At 40.2% G+C, this 22,385-nt stretch overlaps 1 pseudogene; it reads right to left on the bottom strand.

Annotated features, from left to right (window-relative positions):
- Positions 1-22,385, bottom strand: part of LOC113900695 — a 105,106-nt pseudogene that overhangs the window by 19,724 nt on the left and 62,997 nt on the right.

The raw sequence follows: 22,385 nt of genomic DNA, 5'->3' as shown, positions 1-22,385 counted from the left end.
GTGCCCAAAGAAGATTTTAAATAAACACTTGCTGAATTGGATATGCATGATGATCACAGCTAATTGCATTTTTAACAGAATTATCCTTTGGTGTCTAGGAAAAGGAAGTTGAAAAGCAGGAAATAAATTATTTTTTTACATTAAGTTTAGATTTCAGATTGATCCCAGTTGTGATGGAAATTGTCTTGTTGAAGGTTTTTCTGCTGTTCAAATGGGAGCCATGGAACAAAAGCACTTAATGAGTTAGAGGGGAACCAATACACTTATAATTTTGAAAACAAAGGCAAGATTTGCAGAAATAAGCATTTCTACTCAATAATGTTCAGAAAACCAGACCCCTTGTTGCTTCAGTTGCTAGAATAAAGAAATCCAGAGACTCTGCTGGACATTCTCTTTGATTTCTTTTAAACTGAAGTGATTGAGATAGTTAAATTATGATGTGATCATAGATTTTCTATCCAGGAATCCCTTATGGTTGCATATCAGTAAAGCTAAGTCTCGCTAGTAAATTATTCCAAAGGTTGTTGCAGTAATTCTGTGTGTGATTCTGTCTTTAGCGTACGTAACCGATGTATCAGTAGATTCAACACTTGCTGTTCAGTAAGGAGGTGTTAAATAGAATAGGATTACTTACTTCTTTTTCAACTATGTCTTCCTCCCCAGCTCTAATCCATTCCTCATTTTGGTTCTAGATTCTGTCTGTCAAGGAATCTCTGATGCCATCACTCCCTTTTTTGGAAATGTTCAAGGATGTCTCCCTTTCCACTAAGTTAAGGACAAATTTATCAGCCTGTGCTAATGTTCTTCCCTAGTGTTATTCTCCACCATTCTACAGATTGCCAGGCCAAGTGGTTTTGTTTTTGTTCTTATTCCAACTTTATTGAGACAGTCCAAATGTTTTACATTTGGCATCATTCCTGATTATTTTTTACTGTTTGCTCATTCTTTTTTTCCTAACCATTCATACTTCTGTTCCTTCTTCTGTTCACTTGCCAATATGATCTAGAGAGAATTATCTCAAAATTTGTGGCCTCTTCCAGTAGGAACACTTTGTATTTCCTATATAGGATTTAGAGAATAGGTTATCTGCATAATATCGATGAATTTTTTTTTTTGACATTCAAAGCCAAAATTTAATGGTTAGCTTGTAAAAAGTCATTTTGACTTGCGTAATTGGGTAAGATAGGCTGCTTTTCTAAGATCTGCAGAAGACCATTTTTCAAAGTTTAGGCTATTTTTTTTCTGAATTGGGACTTATTTTAATTTTTAAAATTTATTTTTAATTGGAGGATAATTGTTTTACAATGTTATGTTGGTTTCTGCCATACAACAATGTGAATCGGCCATAAGTATACATATGTCCCCTCCCTCTTGGACCTCCCTCCTACCACCTACCCCATCCCTTCCCTCTAGGACATCACAAAGCACCAGGTTGAGCTCCCAGTGTTATATAGCAACTTCCCACTAGCTATCTATTTTACATATGGTAATGTATGTTTCAATGCTACTCTCTCAATTCATCCCACCCGCTCCTTCCCCTGTTGTGTCTACAATCTGTTCTCTATATCTGGGTCTCTAGTCCTACCCTGCAAATAGGTTCATCAGTACCTTTTGTCCTAGATTCCATATGTATGTGTTAATATATAATATTTGTTTTTTCTCTTTTCTGACTTATTCTGACTCTTTTCTGACCTATAGCAGGCTCTAGGTTCATCCACCTCACTAGAACTGACTCACATTCATTCCTTTTTATGACTGAGTAATATCCCATTGTATATATGTACTACAACTTCTTTATCCATTCTTCTGTCAATGGACATCTAGGTTGATAGACTTTTGAGTATTAATTTAGTCTTTCTCACTTACTTGCATACTTCTCAGCCATAGGAATTTTCAATGCTTTCTAGCTTCTCAACATCGACTAATTCATATTTTGTCCTTATAGCAGCTAGTTTACAAATATTTGTTGCTTATTTAATTTTTTATTAATTATTAGCTGATTGAGTACACAGTTGTATGGCAAAGTTGGCCTTAGTCAGCTATTAACTGACTTGAATTCAGTTGCCAACTTTTCAGTTGTCTTTAACAAACTGAAAACTAAGCAAGTGACTTTATAATCTGCTACCTACATTGTATATGGCAACTTTCCTGGAATAAGCTCAGGTACAAATGTACTTGTTTTCTTGCTGCAGTGATGTGGTGAAGCCAGAGGTCAGTAACCTCCAAGAGCTCTATGGGATTCTGCCAGTTTCCTTGGGAGAAAAAGGGTTTTCTTTCTGGCTAATGTTTCTAATTCCATGGAGTCAGGGAGATTCTACCAACCATGTATTGTAGAGGATCTTATTTACTGTGGTTTGGGAAGAACATACGCCTTCAGGACTGGTGTAGCTGGCTAGGCAGGTGTGATGTAGAATGTCCTTAGAATACTTCAGGACATCCATTCTTTGCCTGAATTTGGACCCTTATTTATTAATTTAATTTATTATCTATTCTTTGTCTTCTTCTAGAACTCATCTTAAGTTGCTTATGGCCAACTCATATATCAAAGCAGTGAGCTATTGGAGGGAGAGAAAAGTGATAAGACCAGGGTGAATATGAATTGGAGTCAGAGGGAAGTTAAGTCTGGGGGGTTGGAACATGAGAGGAATGAGAAAAGCACAAGTGTTCACATTATGTGAGTTTTTTCATAGTTGCTAGAGATGAACATGGAGAAGGAAATGGCAACCCACTCCAGTATTCTTGCCTGGAGAATCCCAGGGACAGAGGAGGCTGGTGGGCTGCTGCCTACGGGATCGCACAGAGTCAGACACGACTGTTATGACTTAGCAGCAGCAGCAGAGATGAGCAAGAAATTGGGCTCACGTTGGCAACCAATGTAAAAACAAAAGTTGTTCTGGAACATAGGTTTGATGTCTAAGAAAAATAATCATATCAGTTTTGCTGAGAAATATTTCATTACATTAAAATCTAAACTAAACTGCTCACATGGGACGTCCATTAAGGGCAGTGGAAAAAATTCTCAACATTATATAAAGCTGTGTGACTTTAGCATCATTCCTCAGTAAATGGCAGGCATAATTCTATCCAAGGCTCATCTCAAGAACCAATATAACTCAGGACTAGTGTAGACCTTTCTGAGGGATTAGCTTAATTTGAGGGTAAAACCTGAAGTGCTAGGAAAAATGGAAAGACTATAAAAATTTCCTTCATAAATAGCTCCTTCTTCAAGTGAGCTTTGGACATGAGGTAAAACCATAGAGTTTATGATTGCAAGGATCCCATGAGGGATTCTTTATTATTAATTGAGGGTACATTATTAATTATTGAGTGGCCCTTAGTCATGTTGTATATTGAATTATTTTATTTTTACCACTTCTACCAACCTCACCCCCATCCTCAGAAAGTATCTTTTTAATGCCCACAGCAATATGTACATTTGTTGTTGTTCAGTCGCTAAGTTGTGTCTGACTCTTGCAGTCCATGGACTGCAGCACATTTGTCCTTTGTTATCTCCCAGAGCTGCTCAAATTGATGTCCATGGAGTCGGTGATGCTCACAGTTGGTGACTAATGAACATTTGAATTAACTGTGCTAGCAGCCAATTGAAAATAACCCCCAGGTTTATTTCTCTTTAGAAACTGACCATTAAGTATGAAAGATATATCACAGATAAAAGTTTTCCATAATCAAATGCATCAGCATGGAATTCCTAGTTTGGAAGCCAATGGTAAAATGATCCTAAGAATTGTATCCATGAGGTACAACTTCAGGAAGTTTTAAAATAAGGATGAAGGGATGGTCAGAAAATATTCTAATCTATCTCTCTCTCTATATATATGTGTATGTTTTGGAGAAGATTTAGTATGGAATAACAATTTTAACCTTATTTCCAGAAGCTTAAGCCCACAAAATGGCTAAAATGGACATTTCTATGATGATTATTTTATTTTAATTGAAACTGTCCCACGTAGTGGGTCCTTTATGTAGTAGAGGACCTCTACGTAGTAGAGGTTAGTATATAGCGATGTATGGAAAGAGACCAGAGTGGCTACATGAAGATCTCAGGTTCACAGGACTAGGACTAAGAATGTTTTCTGACTTCACATCCAAAGCTTTAAGAGACCTATCTTCTGCCTTTCAAGTCTGCTAAAGATGTATTTATAAGCTGATGAATGTTAGACAAGGAAGAGCAAACTTTCCGCTTGCCAACTCTCCTCCTCCTCACCATCTTATCCAGCTATATCATTTTTATTTGGCAGTTCCTTCTCATTTGTGTTTCCTTCTTGCCAGTCTGTAAAAGTAGAGCACAAGAGAGAATGTCTAGTGTGTGTAGGTACTTACAGATTCATTCTTCAATTTGGGGAATGAGGTAAGGAAGCCTATTTTTTGAAGAATGTTACAACAGTTCCTTACAAAGCAAGAAGCACGTGACATATACTTACCTGATATATCAGTTACAACTTAGGTATGGTTGTAAATATCGAACACCAGAAATAATTATAGCTTAGGTAGAAAGAAAATGTACAGGAAAGATAGAAAATGTACAATGGATATCTAGGACTGGCCCTCCAAAGCTGGGAGAGCAGACCCATGGTGTCATCAGATTCTAGATTCTTCCTGCTTCACCAGTCTAGTACTGGCTGCTAGTCTCTGTGTCAGCCTGTGAACTGAGATTGTTTTTGGGTGTCCAGGCCTTCATTATATCCTGTGAAACTGGCAGCAGAGGGAACTGAAGGAGGATGAAAATCTCATTTTTCTTTGTAAAGAATGGTCTTAAAGAGGAATCCAGTGTGTAGTATAAAGTGGGTAGCTTTGGTTTATATTGCGTTGCAGAGAGCTTGACCACAGGCTGCAGAGGAGCTGAAAAACTAAGGCTGTTCCTGGCTGGAGGTGGGAACTGTTTCTGGCTGTTTCTGCCCTACTGAAAATGGAAGTTCTGCTTCTCATGTGAGTAACAAAGGGAAGATACCACAAGTGATTTGGAGTCAATTATTGTAATTAGAATTTCTAGTTTCTGATGATTACATCAAAAGTAATCAGCAGAAAAAAAAGTTAGATGTTTTTTCCCAACTTACATTGATTTCTCACTTAAGTCATTCTTTTTGGGTTGCATCTACTCTTCATCTCAGATCTAAATAAATCTCATATGTTCTTATAGAAAAAAATAAAGGAAAAAGAACCAATGGACATCTCATTTCTTTTGTTAACTCTTTAATGATAGTTGTTTTAAAAATTCTCAGAATGCTTATAGTAAATTCTGCTTTTAGTATTATGATATTTATTTCTTTCCTAATATTGCTTCCCATTTTTTGCATTTATAATCATCACTATTTACTTGTATTTAGGAAAATGAGGACTCCTTCCAATCTCATGTGAATTTATATCACTGTTTTTTTTGCTTTTGGCAAGAATTTTTGTGTAAGATTAAAACTACTTACCTTCAAATTCTCCATGCCAAGTTTAATTATGTCTTAATTCAGAATAACTTTTAATGAAAGATGATAAGAAAGACAGCTACTTAGCTATTTTCAGTTTCTAAATTTTACTCCATGGCACCAAATTCCTGATCCTTTTGAAGTTAGACATAAAAGAAAACTGCATCCCACAAATCATAAGGTAGATTAGGAAACATTTTGAACCCCTTTCCCTTTCATTCCTTCATATTTACCAAAAAGTAGTTTCTTTCTGTCAGAGGTCCTTCCACAGTTTTCTTTCTTTATAAAAGATGGATTATTCATTGCATATGAAAATTCCTTATAGATGAATGTACTCTAGAAATTTTCCACCACTCATCAAAGCTCTTGTAATGTGTTGTTCTTTTAAAGTTATTATTGAAAAATAGTTTAATTTTGAACATAGGCAAAATGAAACACTTAGAATCTCTCCATGTTAGCACAATAGTTTCATACTGGCATATTTTTTTAAATTTCATATTTTATTGCATCTAAGATGTATCATTATTTTATGTACCTCTAAAAAAGGAGGGGCTTCTAATTGAATTGCAGGACAATATTGATTATAAGACACATCCTGATTTTATAGCTGTTGACATGTTAAAAATGTGCTTTTTAGAATTGAGAACATTCTAAATTTACTATTATAGTAACTATATTGTCTTCCATCAAGTTGATGTCCTATAATTTACTAAGTCATTTTGTTGTTGTTCTGCATTTAGGGTGTTTCTAGGTTTTTGTCAATAATTACCTTATGTGTGTGGGGCTTCCCAGGTGATGCTAGTGGTAAAGAATCCACCTGCCAATGCAGAAGACATAAGAGATGCGGGTTCCATCCCTGGGTTGAGAAGATCCCCTGGAGAAGAAAATGGCAACCCATTCCAGTATTCTTGCCTGGAGAATCCCATGGACAGAGGAGTCTGGTGGTCTACAGTCCATAGGGTCACAAGAGTTGAACACAGCTAAAGCGACTTAGCAGGGAACCTTGTGCATATAGATTTTCTATGGTGGTGGTGGTGGTGGTTTAGTTGTTAGCTGTATTCAATTCTTGTGACACCATGGACTGTATGTAGCCTTCCAGGCTCCTCTGTCCATGGGATTTCCCAGGCAAGAATACTGTAGTGAGTTGCCATTTCCTTCTCCGGGGGATCTTCCTACCCCAGGAATCAAACATGGGTCTTCTGCACTATAGGTAGATTCCTTAGCATTGAGTCACCAGGGAAGCCAGGTTTTCTATACTGCTGAGTAATTTATTTATTTTTTTAACTTCCTGGATTGTCTGGATCAAAAGATTAATGAAAATTCATGTGGTTCCTGCTATTTTTCCATTGCTTTCCAAAAACGTTGTACTAATTTCCATTGCCACTAGCAGTAAACGAAAATATCAGTTCCATGGGAAAATACTCCAAATGATGGGAGCTATTTTAAAAACCCCAACTTTTAAAAAATTCTAAAATGCTTGATAAATATTTCTGTAATTTATGTATATTTGAAATAGTAAGGGTAAATATTTTTTCTCCTGCTGTTTATTAAACTTTTCCTTATTAAAGCTTATTTACCAACCACCTATAGTTTCGGTTTCTCTAATTTATGTCCATTTATCACTAGAACAGGGCTTCCCTTGTGGCTAAGTGGTATAGAATCTGCCTGCAATGCAGGAGACCTGGGTTTGATCCTTGGGTTGGGAAGGTCCCCTGGAGGAGGGCATGGCAACCCACTCCAGTATCCTTGCCCGGAGAATCCCATTAATACAGGAGCCTGACAGGCTGTAGTCCACAGGGTTGCACAGAGTCAGACACGACTGAAGTGACTGAGCAGTAGCAGCATCATCACTAGAACAGTTGCTCTGTTGTGTGATAGAAAAAAAAATCTAGTCTTTATTTTGAATAAGGTTAAGATTATGGTGGTGGCATGGTGGGTGATGTGGAAAGAGAGGTGCTGAGGCTCCTGTTTTAGCAGTGATGTGCAGTGATGTGAAAGTCGCTTAGTCATGTCTGACTCTCTGTGACCCCCTGAACTGTATGTAGCCGGCCAGGTTCCTCTGTCCATGGGATTCTCTGAGCAAGAAGACTGGAGTAGGTTGCCAATCCTTTTAGCAGAAAGACCAAGAATTCCCCGAACCTGCATTTCCAGGCTCTGTAGGAGGCCAGTGTTTTTGCCTTCTTTTGTCTTTAAAGGACATAGGGTGATGGCTGTAAAGAGCACCCCTGCACTCTATAAAGAATAAAGACTTTGGTTTGGTGTTAGGTCTACCAGTTTAACTCTAATTTTGATATTCAGTAGTTGTATGGTGTTGGGCAAATGACTTGAAGTGTAATCTAAATTAAGTGTGATATTAATCCTCACCTAGCAGGGTATTGAGTTAGACAAGGCTGTGGTCCTAGTGTGATTAGATTGACTAGTTTTCTGTGAGTATGGTTTCAGTGTGTCTGCCCTCTGATGCCCACTTGCACTACCTACCGTCTTACTTGGGTTTCTCTTACCTTGGAGGTGGGGTATCTCTTCACGGCTGCTCCAGCAAAGCTCAGCCACTGCTCCTTACCTTGGACAAGGGGTATTTTCTCACCGCCGCCCTTTCTGACCTTGAATGTGAAATAGCTCCTCTAGGCCCTCCTGCACCTGCGCAGCCACCACTCCTTGGAGGTGGGGTTGCTCCTCCTGGCCGCCGCCCCTGGCCTCGGGCGTTGGGTAGCTCCTCCTGCCAGCTGCCCCTAACCTCAGACGCTGGGTAGCTCCTCTCGGCTGACGCCCCTGACCTCGGACGTGGGGTAACTCCTCTTGGCTCTCTCCTCTCGGGCATGGGATCCTCCCGGCTTCTGCTCCTGACCTCGGATGTTGGGTAGCCGCCCACACTAAATGTGCAGGTCGCAGTTTGGGCGGGTCATGGTGGAGAGGTCTGACAGAATGTGGTCCACTGGAGAAGGGAATGGCAAACCACTTCAGTATTCTTGCCTTGAGAACCCCATGAACAGTATGAAAAGGCAAAATGATAGGATACTGAAAGAGGAACTCCCCGGGTCAGTACATGCCCAATATGCTACTGGAGATCAGTGGAGAAATAACTCCAGAAAGAATGAAGGGATGGAGCCAAAGCAAAAACAATACCCAGCTGTGGATGTGACTGATGATAGAAGCAAGGTCCGATGCTGTAAAGAGCAATATTGCATAAGAACCTGGAATGTCAGGTCCATGAATCAAGGCAAATTGGAAGTGGTCAAACAAGAGATGGCAAGAGTGAACATTGACATTCTAGGAATCAGCGAACTAAAATGGACTGGAATGGGTGAATTTAACTCAGATGACCATTATATCTACTACTTCAGGCAGGAATCCCTCAGAAGAAATGGAGTAGCCATCATGGTCAACAAGAGTTCGAAATGCAGTACTTGGATGCAATCTCAAAAACGACAGAATGATCTCTGTTCATTTCCAAGGCAAACCATTCAATATCACAGTAATCCAAGTCTATGCCCCAACCAGTAATGCTGAAGAAGCTAAAGTTGAATGGTTTTATGAAGACCTACAAGACCTTTTAGAACTAACACCCAAAAAAGATGTCCTTTTCATTATAGGGGACTGGAATGCAAAAGTCGAATCAAGAAACACCTGGACTAAAAGGCAAATTTGGCCTTGGAATACAGAATGAAGCAGGGCAAAGACTAATAGAGTTTTGCCAAGAAAATGCACTGGTCATAGCAAACACCCTCTTCCAGCAACACAAGAGAAGACTCTATACATGGACATCACCAGATGGTCAACACCAAAATCAGATTGATTATATTCTTTGCAGCCAAAGATGGAGAAGCTCTATACAGTCAACAAAAACAAGACCAGAAGCTGACTGTGGCTCAGATCATGAACTTATTATTGCCAAATTCAGACTGAAATTGAAGAAAGTAGGGAAAACCACTAGACCATTCAGGTATGACCTAAATCAAATCCCTTATGATTATACAGTGGAAGTGAGAAATAGATTTAAGGGCCTAGATCTGATAGATAGAGTGCCTGATGAACTATGGACTGAGGTTTGTGACATTGTACAGGAGACAGGGATCAAGACCATACCCATAGAAAAGAAATGCAAAAAAGCAAAATGGCTGTCTGGGGAGGCCTTACAAATAGCTGTGAAAAGAAGAGAAGTGAAAAGCAAAGGAGAAAAGGAAAGATATAAGCCTCTGAATGCAGAGTTCCAAAGAATAGCAAGAAGACATAAGAAAGCCTTCCTCAATGATCAATACAAAGAAATAGAGGAAAACAACAGAATGGGAAAGACTAGAGATCTCTTCAAGAAAATTAGAGATACCAAGGGAACATTTCATGCAAAGATGGGCTAGATAAAGGACAGAAATGGTATGGACCTAACAGAAGCAGAAGATATTAAGAAGAGGTGGCAAGAATACACAGAAGAACTGTACAAAAAAGATCTTTATGACCCAGATAATCACGATGGTGTGATCATTGACCTAGAGCCAATGTGAGCTCTAGGAGCTCACATTCCTAGAGCATCCTGGAATGTGAAGTCAAGTGGGCCTTAGAAAGCATTACTATGAACCAAGCTAGTGGTGATGGAGTTCCAGTTGAGCTATTTCAAATCCTGAAAGATGATGCTGTGAAAGTGCTGCACTCAATATTCCAGCAAATTTGGAAAACTCAGCAGTGGCCACAGGACTGGAAAAGGTCAGTTTTCATTCCAATCCCAAAGAAAGGCAATGCCAAAGAATGCTCAAACTACCACACAATTCCACTCATCTCACACGCTAGTAAAGTAATACTCAAAATTCTCCAAGCCAGGCTTCAGCAATACGTGAACCATGAACTTCCAGTTGTTCAAGCTGGTTTTAGAAAAGGCAGAGGAACCAGAGACCAAATTGCCAACATCCGCTGGATCATGGAAAAAGCAAGAGAGTTCCAGAAAAACATCGATTTCTGCTTTATTGACTATGCCAAAGCCTTTGACTGTGTGGATCACAATAAACTGGAAAATTCTGAAAGAGATGGGAATACCAGACCACCTGACCTGCCTCCTGAGAAATCTGTATGCAGGTCTAGAAGCAACAGTTAGAACTGGACATGGAACAACAGACTGGTTCCAAATAGGAAAAGGAGTATGTCAAGGGTGTATATTGTCACCCTGCTTATTTAACTTATATGCAGAGTACATCATGAGAAATGCTGGACTGGAAGAAGCACAAGCTGGAATCAATATTGCTGGGAGAAATATCAATAACCTCAAATATGCAGATGACACCACCCTTATGGCAGAAAGTGAAGAGGAACTAAAAAGCCTCTTGATGAAGGTGAAAGAGGAGAGTGAAAAAGTTGGCTTAAAGCTCAACATTCAGAAAACGAAGATCATGGCGTCTGGTCCCATCACTTCATGGGAAATAGATGGGGAAACAGTGGAAACAGTGTCAGACTTTATTTTTCTGGGCTCCAAAATCACTACAGATGGTGACTGCAGCCATGAAATTAAAAGACGCCTACTCCTTGGAAGGAAAGTTATGACCAACCTAGATAGCATATTCAAAAGCAGAGACATTACTTTGCCAACAAAGGTCTGTCTAGTCAAGGCTATGGTTTTTTCTGTGGTCATGTATGGATGTGAGAGTTGGACTGTGAAGAAGGCTGAGTGCCGAAGAATTGATGCTTTTGAACTGTGGTGTTGGAGAAGACTCTTGAGAGTCTCTTGGACTGCAAGGAGATTCAACCAGTCCATTCTGAAGGAGATCAGCCCTGGGATTTCTTTGGAAGGAATGATGCTAAAGCTGAAACTCCAGTACTTTGGCCACCTGATGCGAAAAGTTGACTCATTGGAAAAGACTCTGATGCTGGGAGGGATTGGGGGCAGGAGGAGAAGGGGAAGACAGAGGATGAGATGGCTGGATGGCATCACTGACTCGATGGACGTGAGTCTCAGTGAACTCTGGGAGTTGGTGATGGACAGGGAGGCCTGGCGTGCTGCGATTCATGGGGTTGCAAAGAGTCAGACACGACTGAGCGACTGAACTGACTGTCAGATTGAGCAGGGTATTATAGAGAAGGCGATGGAACCCCACTCCAGTACACTTGCCTGGAAAATCCCATGGATGGAGGAGCCTGGTAGGCTGCAGTCCATGGTGTCGTGAAGAGTCGGACACGACTGAGCGACTTCACTTTCACTTATCATTTTCATGCATTGGAGAAGGAAATGGCAACCCACTCCAGTGTTCTTGCCTGGACAATCCCAGGGATGGCAGAGCCTGGTGGGCTGCCGTCTATGGGGTCACACAGAGTCAGACATGACTGAAGCGACTTAGCAGTGGCAGCAGCAGCAGCAGGGTATTAAGAACATTGGATGAGTTAATGTTTGAAAAGCATCTAATGTGGGGCCTGGTCTGCAATAGTCCTCTTAATTCTCTGCTAGCCCCTGTGGAGGTTGGAGCAGGTCATACACAGCATTAAGGTACCACATTTCAGGAGATGCCATTGGTGTAATAGTCATTGTGGATTTCTATATTTATTACAATTTGACAGACATTGTAGCTTTTTATATACTACTGTCTTGAAGTAACTAAATCAATATATTATGATAACATTTCATAGATGTTGAGAACTTTTTCTAATTTGCAGAGGTAAATAAAGCTACTGGTTAGATCAAAGTTTTATGAAACACTAATTTATCATTACTTTATGTGCTTTTCTTGTTACTAAACAATTCACATTTGTAGTAGGCAGAATAATCTTCCCTCAACTCCTTAAAAATGCCCAGGTTCCCAGAACCTGAGGATATGTTACCTTACATGGCAAAGGGGAATTGAGTTTGCAGATGGAATTAAGATGGCTAAAATCAACTGTCCTTAAAATAGGAAGATTTTCTTGGATTATCCAACTGTGCCCAGTGTAATCACAAGGGTCCTTAAAAGTGGAATAAGGAGGCAGAACAAGAGGTTGGAAAGTTGCAACATGACAGGAACCTACTCATTATTGCTGGCTTTGAAGATGAAGAAAGGAAGTGACAGCAATAAGCCTAGGAATGTAAGCATTTTCTATAAGCTGGAAAGGGCAAGAAAGTGGATTCTCTCTTTCCTAGAGTCTCCAGAAAGAAACACAAGCCCTCTTGACCCCTTGATTTTGACCAGTGAGACCCATTGGTGGTTGAGTTTTTTTCTAGGCAAGACTGGTGTGGGCTGCCATTTCCTTCTCCATTAGGTACTTATAAATTACAAAACTGTAAGATAAAAGTTTTGTATGTTTAAGGCACTCAGTTTGTGATAATTTGTCGCAATAGCAACAGAAAACTAATATAACGTTTTTAGCAGGAAATTTAGAAAATATGGACCTGAAAAATAAAACAAAGTAAAAGTCATTCATATTATTTCCCAACTCTATCTTCTGAGCAGGTCCAGAAGCAGTGACATCCCAAAAGCAATAAGCACCCCTGTCCCCAGACTTTGGTATGAAAAAGGAATAACAGTAACTTTATAATGGAGGTACCTGGCAGATTGCACTTTAACCAAAAGGTCTAGGTTGACATCACCAGTGAAAAGTCATGTTGTTGTCATATACACCCTGAGCTGATGCAACAAGAAAGGCACTTTTACCTCTGTGATATTTTTCTTAACAACCTATATTCTCAGTCTCAGCCTGAAAAACATAATCGGGAAAATCCTAATTGAGGCACAGTGTACAAACTGTCTGGCCAGTATACCTCAAAAATGTCAGATCAGATCAGATCATATCAGTCGCTCAGTCGTGTCCGACTCTTTGCGACCCCATGAATTGCAGCATGCCAGGCCTCCCTGTCCATCACCAACTCCCGGAGTTCACTCAAACTCACATCCATCGAGTCAGTGATGCCATCCAGCCATCTCATCCTCTGTCTTCCCCTTCTCCTCCTGCCCCCAATCCCTCCCAGCATCAGAGTCTTTTCCAATGAGTCAACTCTTTGCATCAGGTGGCCAAAGTACTGGAGTTTCAGCTTTAGCATCATTCCTTCCAAAGAAATCCCAGGGCTGATGTCCTTAAGAATGGACTGGCTGGATCTCCTTGCAGTCCAAGGGACTCTCAAGAGTCTTCTCCAACACCACAGTTCAAAAGCATCAATTCTTCGGCGCTTAGCCTTCTTCACAGTCCAACTCTCACATCCATACATGACCACAGGAAAAACCATAGCCTTGACTAGACGAACCTTTGTTGGCAAAGTAATGTCTCTGCTTTTCAATATGCTATCTAGGTTGGTCATAACTTTCCTTCCAAGGAGTAAGCGTCTTTTAATTTCATGGCTGCAGTCACCATCTGTAGTGATTTTGGAGCCCAGAAAAATAAAGTCTGACACTGTTTCCACTGTTTCCCCATCTATTTCCCATGAAGTGATGGGACCAGACGCCATGATCTTCGTTTTCTGAATGTTGAGCTTTAAGCCAACTTTTTCACTCTCCACTTTCACTTTCATCAAGAGGCTTTTTAGTTCCTCTTCACTTTCTGCCATAAGGGTGGTGTCATCTGCATATCTGAGGTTACTGATATTTCTCCCGGCAATCTTTATTCCAGCTTGTGTTTCTTTCAGTCCAGCATTTCTCATGATGTACTCTGCATATAAGTTAAATTCTGATAAACAAGAAAAAACCAAGAAACTGTCATAGACCAGAGAAACTCAGGAGACATGATACCTAAGGGCAAAGTGGAATCCTGGAAAAGAAAAAAAACATCATTAGAAAAACCTAGTAGAATCTAAATGAAGTCTGGACTGTAGTTAATAGTAAGGTAACAATATCAATCTCTCAGTTTTAACAAATGTGCCAGTTACAAAAGATGTTGACAGTAGGGGAAGCTGGGTGACAGGTACATGGGACTATCTTTCCAACTTTTCTACAAATTTAAAGTTGTCCCAAAATTAAAAAAAAAAAAGTGCCTTTCACATAATCCCATTGCTTGAAAATGGCTATTAATATTTTGTAAAAATGAGGGACTTCCCTGGCGTTCCAGTGGTAAAGACTTCACCTTCCAATGCAGGAGGTATGGGTTCGATCCCTGGTTGGTGAGCTAATATCCCACATGCCTCATGGCCAAAAAAATCAAAGCGTCAAACAGAAGAAATATTGTAAAAAATTGAATAAAGACTTTAGAGATGGTCCACATTAAAAAATATTTTATAAAAGTGAGATTAAATCCTATAATTTTGGTTCACCAGGTTTTTTACTTGTCAGCATATTAGGACATTATTCCATTGGAAGAACCATGAAAGACACCTGCCTCTTCCTAGTCACTGTGGTTCTTTGAGATCCTTTGGTTACTTAGAGGGACACTGATTGGTCAGCAGAATCTCAAACTGTATTGGCCATATGACATTTATCATATCATGAGAGGGAGGCTCTGCCTAGCCTTGGTTTGGTCCAAACCTCATTCCACTTGTGAAAGAGAGAAGCTTTAATAAGGATTTCATGATCTTTAAAAGGTCTGTCTAGTCAAGGCTATGGTTTTTCCAGTGGTCATGTATGGATGTGAGAGTTGGACTATGAAGAATGCTGAGCGCTGAAAAATTGATGCTTTTGAACTGTGGTGTTGGAGAAGACTCTTGAGAGTCCCTTGGACTGCAAGGAGATCCAACCAGTCCATTCTTAAGGACATCAGCCCTGGGATTTCTTTGGAAGGAATGATGCTAAAGCTGAAACTCCAGTACTTTGGCCACCTGATGCGAAGAGTTGATTCATTGGAAAAGACTCTGATGCTGGGAGGGATTGGGGGCAGGAGGAGAAGGGGACGACAGAGGATGAGATGGCTGGATGGCATCACTGACTTGATGGATGTGAGTCTGAGTGAACTCCGGGAGTTGGTGATGGACAGAGAGGCCTGGCGTGCTGTGATTCATGGGGTCGCAAAGAGTCAGACATGACTGAGTGACTGAACTGAACTGAACTGGAATGTTCATGACACTTCCATTTATTCCTAACTCTGTGCAATTGTGCCCCTCCTAAACACACCCAGAACAAGAAGGACTTGGGGAGAGGTTCCTTGTTGCTTTAACAGAAGAGCACTGTCTGTCTTTATAATCCATGATTTATGAGGCCACCAACAGATTTGACATTGTACTTTGAAGGAAAGAAAAATCCCAAATGACTATTTATTATTTTCCAGTCACTAAATATTTTATGTGCATCATTTTATTTAATACTCTAAGCGATCCACTGAGGAAGGAAATATTCTCATCCCCATTTCAAATATTTATAGAGAGAGGTTAAGTAACTTGCCCAAGGATACACAGTAAGTGGTAGAGCTAAGTTTCAACTCAGGCATCATGGCTCTAGCTGGAATACGTGATCATTGTACTATGCTGTCTCCTCAAGGAACAGTTACCTAAATTGTGAGTTTGGGGAGAAATCACAGAATTTACTCTATGAAAACTAGTTGAGGAACAACAATAACAGCAAACGCAACAACAAAACTCTTCTGCAATTGTCTTGTGTTGCCTTGTCATTCTTCTTAGAGAAGATACTGTCAGGGCAGGCAGCAGAAAAAGCTGGGAAAGAGTCAACTAAAGAGCTCTCTGCCACTCTACAATATCATCCCTACTCCAATTAATATTAAACCTCTGTGCTGTGCTTTGTTAAGTCTCTTCAGTCATGTCTGACTCTTTGCGATCCTATGAACTGTAGCCCCACCAGGCTTCTCTGTCCATGGGATTCTCCAGGCAAGAAAACTGGAGTGGGCTGCCGTGCCCTCCTCCAGGGGATCTTCCCCACCCAGAATCAAACCTGCATCTCTTACTTCTGCATTGGCAGGTGGATTCTTTACCACTAGCGCTACCTGGAAAGCCCCAAACCTCTGTGTGATTGACTTTAATTTCAATATCTGCCCTAACTATTTTTCACAACGTCCTTTTTGATGAATCATCATGTCTCATATCAGAGTAATAGACTTTAAAACTTCTGCAAGTTCATAAAAGAGAATGTGGCAATATCTTTAAAATGCTTATATAAACTGCAAAATGCAATGTTAACATTAAACATCCTATTATAACCTATTTTTAAAATTATAATTCTTTTTTATACAAATGTTCGGGTGTATCTGTCTAGTTAGTTAATGTTAAAACTAAACAGAACATAGACATAATTTTCTCTTATCATTGTTTTCTGTCTTGCACATTTCTTTGTGAGTAGAATTAAATTACAACCAAAAATAGAAATGCATTTGTTAGCACCTGGTACCATTGTTCTGAAAGAAAGATTTTTTTTTTCCCCTGATGGCAAACCTTCCCCACACCGAATAATATACAGTTGAATTTGCATGTTAAAAAAATGTGTGCACTGCTTTTTTATAATTAAAGATAAGATTAACCTGTGTGTTGAATTTTCCTCCAACAACAACCTGAAACATTTTCATGTTAATTTTACTGAAAATATAGTGAAAGTAATGGGTAATTATTTTCTGCTGATATTTTCTCCTATTAGATTGAATGTGCATTTTGGGACTGAGCTGTCAGTTTTGATTTCAGCTTAGTTTTCATGTAGAGTTGGTGCATTGAGATTATTTTCCCATTATTGTTTAATATGTGCTTTTTTATGGGAGTAGAAGTAATTTGAGGCCATCCTGTCAATCATTTTTCTCAAAGTTCAGACACATATACGAGAAATATCTAAAGTCTTGAACCATCTGTTTCAAGCAGTCTAACTTATTTACGTATATAAAGCTCCTGCTTTTGTACCCTTTTTAGAAATAACCATGGTTTTAATTTAAATAATTTAATGAAAATCTATATAGTGCTAGCTAGTGTCATCGCCTAAAAAGTTGAGGCTATTACGATGGGGCCCGGCAGCTCTGTGGCGCTGCGACTCTGGGTGCAGCTGTACCGCAGGGCCGTTTTCCCTCGCGCGTCGCCCACGTCTAGTGCCGCACCCCGTCTTCGGCTGCTGGCCGTGGGAAGGCCTACGGCGAGGGCAACACTCGGCAGGGCCTGAAAAAAAAAAAAGTCATTTTATTTGTTTATACAAATGAATCCATTTGCTCATTTTTAAAGCCATGCTCCTATGTATATTACATTAATTGGATGGCATTTATCTAGTTAGTTCAGAATATAATGTCAACTGATCTCATCTTTTTTTTTTTAGCATTTATGAAAATGAAGTTTTGGATCACATAAAGAAATTCTGATTAATATAATTATTAATTAATAATTAATGAAGAGAGCTTTATTTTCATTTTATGCACTGATGGTTTAGTAGCAATGTTTTTTATTTGTTATTCATTCTTCAAACACTTATTACGTACCTACTCTATAATCACCCTGTTAGGTGGAAAGAAGGGTCCTAAAATCTATGAGAAGGTCTGAGCTCCAGGTACTAACAATTCAACAGCCTGTAAAGGTGTATTAGAGTTTTATTTGATAAGTTTTGGGGAACTAATGAATGTTTTTCATCAGCGACATCAACATGGTGATTTAGAGAATTTAATTGACCATGGTATATAGCTTGTACAACTTAAGGGACAGGTAGGAACACCTCACGTGAGGATGTTACAGCCGTGCTGGAGGCAAATGAGGATGGTGGCATTTAGATGTGTGGATAAAAGAGAAACAGCTGGAGTTGAGGAGAGTCTAAATATCCTGACAGTTGACTAGCTCCTCTGAAGGTTTGTATCTCACTGAATGGATGGATTAATTTAGAGATAATTAAGTCTGGGAGAGACTCTGGGGCAGAGTGAAGGTTGTAGGTTTTTTTTTTCTTCCAATTTTACTAGGATGTAATTGACATACAACAGGGTATAAGTTTAAGGTGTATAGCATAATGATTTGACTTACAAATATCATGAAATGATTATCACAATAAATTTGCTCAACATCCACCATCTCATACAAACACATAGATACAAAATGAAAAAATATAACATTTTTTTTCCTGATGAGAACTCTGTCCCACCTGGTATGTTGGAGCTGTGTACTCTCATCCACCCAAGGTGTGGCCCTTGTGGTTATATCTTCCCTCAACATGAACCCCTCTTCTAGATTACTTACTTCACACACAAGCATGTTGAAATGTTTCCCATCTTTAAAAATAGTCCATTTCCTTAATAGAGTGGCCAGTATTTGCTATCTTCACTTCTTAATCTCTTCTCTCTTAAATTCATTCCAATCACGTTTTCTTCCCCACTCCTGAACCAAAACTGTTCCTGGCAATATTATCAGTGACCTCCATCAATTAAAATCCACTGGTCAGTTCTGAGATCTCTACTCTCCAATACTTTAGCCACCTGATGTCAAGAGCCAACTCATTGGAAAAGATTTTGAGTCTGGGAAAGATTGAGGGCAGGAGGAGAAGGAGAGGATGGTTGGATGGCATCACTGACTCAATGAACACGAGTCTGAGCAAACTCCAGGAGATGGTGAAGGACAGGGAGGCCTGATATGCTGCACTCCATGGGGTCATGAGTCGGACATGACTTAGTGATTAAATAACAACTTACTAAAATGCCTACAAACTTTTGCATCATTAATTCTTCTGGAAACCCTTTCTTCACTTGGCTTCTAGGTTACACAGTATCCAGATTGTTCTCTCTCCGTGGATACTCTCTGTCAGGCTCTTTGCTGGACCTTCCTCTTCTCCAGCCCTCTAAACATTGTCGAGTCCTGGGACTCGTTCCTTGTGTATTCTATGTGGAATTGTCTCGCTACTCCTTTGGCTTTAAGAATTAAGTAAATGCTAATGATGTTAAAATTAATATTTCTAGACTCAAATTCTTCCTTTAGTTCAACATCTATGTCTCTCTTTAGATATTTAGCAGTCATTGCAAACTTACTATGTCCAAAAAAGTATTCTGTACTTTGTGCTCTTATAAACTGCCTCTTCCTCAGTTTTCCTCATCCAACTAATAGCATAATAAACAAAGGGAATCAGGCCAAGAATGAGGAGTTATCTTTGAGTCCTCCTTTCCCTGGTGGCTCAGACAATAAAGAATCTTGTTGTAATAGGGGAGACCTGAGTTCAATCCTTGGGTTGAGAAGATCCCCTGGAGGATGAAATGGCACCCCACTCCAGTATTCTTGCCTGAAGAATCCCATGGACAGAGGAGCCCGACAAGCTACAGTCCATGGGGTTGCAAAGAATCAGAAATGACCGAGCAACTAACACTTCAAACACCTTCCCTAAAATCCCACATCTGGTCTACCAGAAAGCACTGCTAGCAATACTCCAGAATTTATCCTGAATTCAACCAGTTTTCATCATCTCCACCACAGCTGTCCAAGACACCATCATCTCTCAACTGGATCACAGCTGTAGCTGGAAAAATTGCCTTCCTGCTTCAACTCTTAGCTTTAAGGTTTAGTACTTACACAATGGCTAGAATAACCTTTAAAAATTTAATCATGGACTTCCCTGGTGGTCCAGTGGTTAAGAGTCCACCTTCCAATGCAGGGGATGTGGGTTCCATCCCTAGTCAGGGAACCAAGATCCTACATGTTGAGGGGCAACTGAACCCATGCGCCACAACTGGAGATGGCCAGATGCTGCAATGAAGACCCGATGCAGCCAACATTAAAAAAAAATGTAATCAAGTCACTTTCTTTGCTCAAAAGCATTCAAAGCTTGCCATCATAATTAGAAGAAAATCCAAAACAAATTCCCATGGCAAGGCTAATCCTTCATGATTCTCATTTCTTACTATCTTTTCCTCAGCCCCTCCCATGTTCCTCAAACACAACCACCTTGTTTCTATCATGCTTAATTTTTCCCTCACAGGGATGCTTCTTTTCTTTCAGGTCTTGCCCAGAAGGTCATTTCCTTAGAAAGGTCTTTTTTCCCCCCTGACTTCTGTATCAAATAGCAGCCCCTCCACCTCCTGCCATTGCTCTCTTTCTCTTTACTCGGATTCTCTCTTTTTCCTAGCATCTATTTGCTGCAACTGTAAGATATATTATTAATCATTTTTTTGTTCTTCTCACTCTCCACACCCACCCCAACCCAGAAAGCAAGTTCATGAAGGCAAGAGCTTTATTTATCCATCTGTATTTGTAGCATCTAGAAAAGTGGTGTCTGCATATAAAGATGCTCTCATATTTGCAGAGGGCTTCCCAGGTGGCTCAGTGGTAAAGAATCTGCCTGCCAATGCAGGAGACATGGATTTGATCTCTGGGTCAGGAAGATCCCCTGGTGGAGGAAATGGCAACCCACTCCAGGATTCTTGCCTGGGAAATCTCATGGACAGAGGAACCTGGCAGGCTACAGTCCATGGGGTCACAAAAGAGTCAGACATGACTTAGCCACTAAACAACAATATTTGTAGAATTAAAACAAGTTTATTTTTTGAAAAATAATATCAATATATTGGAGTCTGCTCATAGTTTGGTCTTGCCTATAAGTCCCTTCCACATGTGCTTATCTTTAAAGAGGAACCCATTCTGTTTATACCCAGAGCTTCTCTTTAAGGTTCATCATCCCTATAGGGTTGTCCCAAGGCCGGTCTTGGAGCTAAGTCCATATGTGAGCATTTGGGGAAAATCTTGATTTATTAAAAATAATTATTTTTGCATTGTGTTTCCTTCAAGTGAATAGAAAGGTGAATTGCAGCAAGTAAGTACAGATTCCCCCTCTGTCTTTGAGTTTTATGGCTGAATGGCTGAGACTGCATAAGTTTTGCTGGCAGGGGAAGCAGAATAAAGACAGGAGTCAAGGAGATGTGCTTTCTAATCCTAGCACTGCTAGAAAAAAAAAGGAGGAAGGTGACTGTTTACCTAATTTCATAATCCTTGCTAAGTCGCTTTAGTCATGTCTGACTCTGTGTGACCCCATAGATGGCAGCCCACCAGGCTCCCCCATCTCTGGGATTCTCCAGGCAAGAACACTGGATTGGGTTGCCATTTCCTTCTCCAATGCATGAAAGTGAAAAGTGAAAGTGAAGTCACTCAGTCCTGTCCGACTCTTAGCGACTCCATGGACTGCAGCCTTCCAGGCTCCTCCATCCATGGGATTTTCCAGGCAAGAGTACAGAGTGGGGTGCCATTGCTTTCTCTATCATAATCCTTAGTTCTCACATTTCCTTTTCAAAATTAGGAATTGCACCAGGACTGGATAATATCTCTGGTGCCTTCCTTCTCTAATATTATCACACAGTTCTTCTGTCAAAAAAGACACTCCAAGATGAGCCTTGGGATTCCCTGGTGGCTCAGATGGTAAAGCGTCTGCTCGCAATGCCGGAGACCTGGGTTTGATCCCTGGGTCAGGAAAATCCCCTGGAGAAGGGAATAGCAACCCACTCCAGTATTCTTGCCTGGGAAATCCCATGGGCAGAGGAACCTGGTGGGCTACAGTCCATGGGGTCACAAAGAGTCAGACATGACTGAGAGACATCACTTCACTTAAGATGAGCCTTAGCTATCGTTGTCAGATATTCTATTCAATTGCTTCATGTATAATGCAAACATGGACACAGTTAATCCCTGTGAACCATCTGGCTTCTTCTGAAAAACAGAAATCTTTGGCACACTGAACGACCCCCTTGCTGCTGATTCCAAGAGCTGTTGGATAAATGGAGCTGAGAGCTGGAGCTAGTGTCTGAAAGCCAGTCGTGTGTCTCTTCTCAACTTTTTGTTCAGTCACATCATGCTGTGTTGGTACATTGAAATTGGCCATGGTGGTATTTAATAGTATTTACACCAAGGAAGTGCTACAAGTCAGAGTTTTTCTCTCCTACTCCACTTCCTGCCAAGAGCCAGTTGTTCAATTTATTTCTCACCATACCACCAGGTAAGTGTGAATGGGTATCACCATCATTAGATGAATAAATCAAGGGATGTCTGACGTAGAGTGGTACACGGGGGTACATGCCCCAACTAAGGTGCATAGAAAACCCACATGTGCAACCACCACCACTACGATCCCTCTAACAAACTTGATAGAGAAGTTACTTATTGAGGCACAAGAATACGGATTTTATGTGACATTGAACACTGCAACAGTTCATGAA

The sequence above is a fragment of the Bos indicus x Bos taurus genome, chromosome 11 (assembly GCF_003369695.1).
Source record: "Bos indicus x Bos taurus breed Angus x Brahman F1 hybrid chromosome 11, Bos_hybrid_MaternalHap_v2.0, whole genome shotgun sequence".
Classification (NCBI taxonomy): Eukaryota; Metazoa; Chordata; class Mammalia; order Artiodactyla; family Bovidae; genus Bos; species Bos indicus x Bos taurus.
This window is presented reverse-complemented; position numbering and strand designations above follow the sequence as displayed.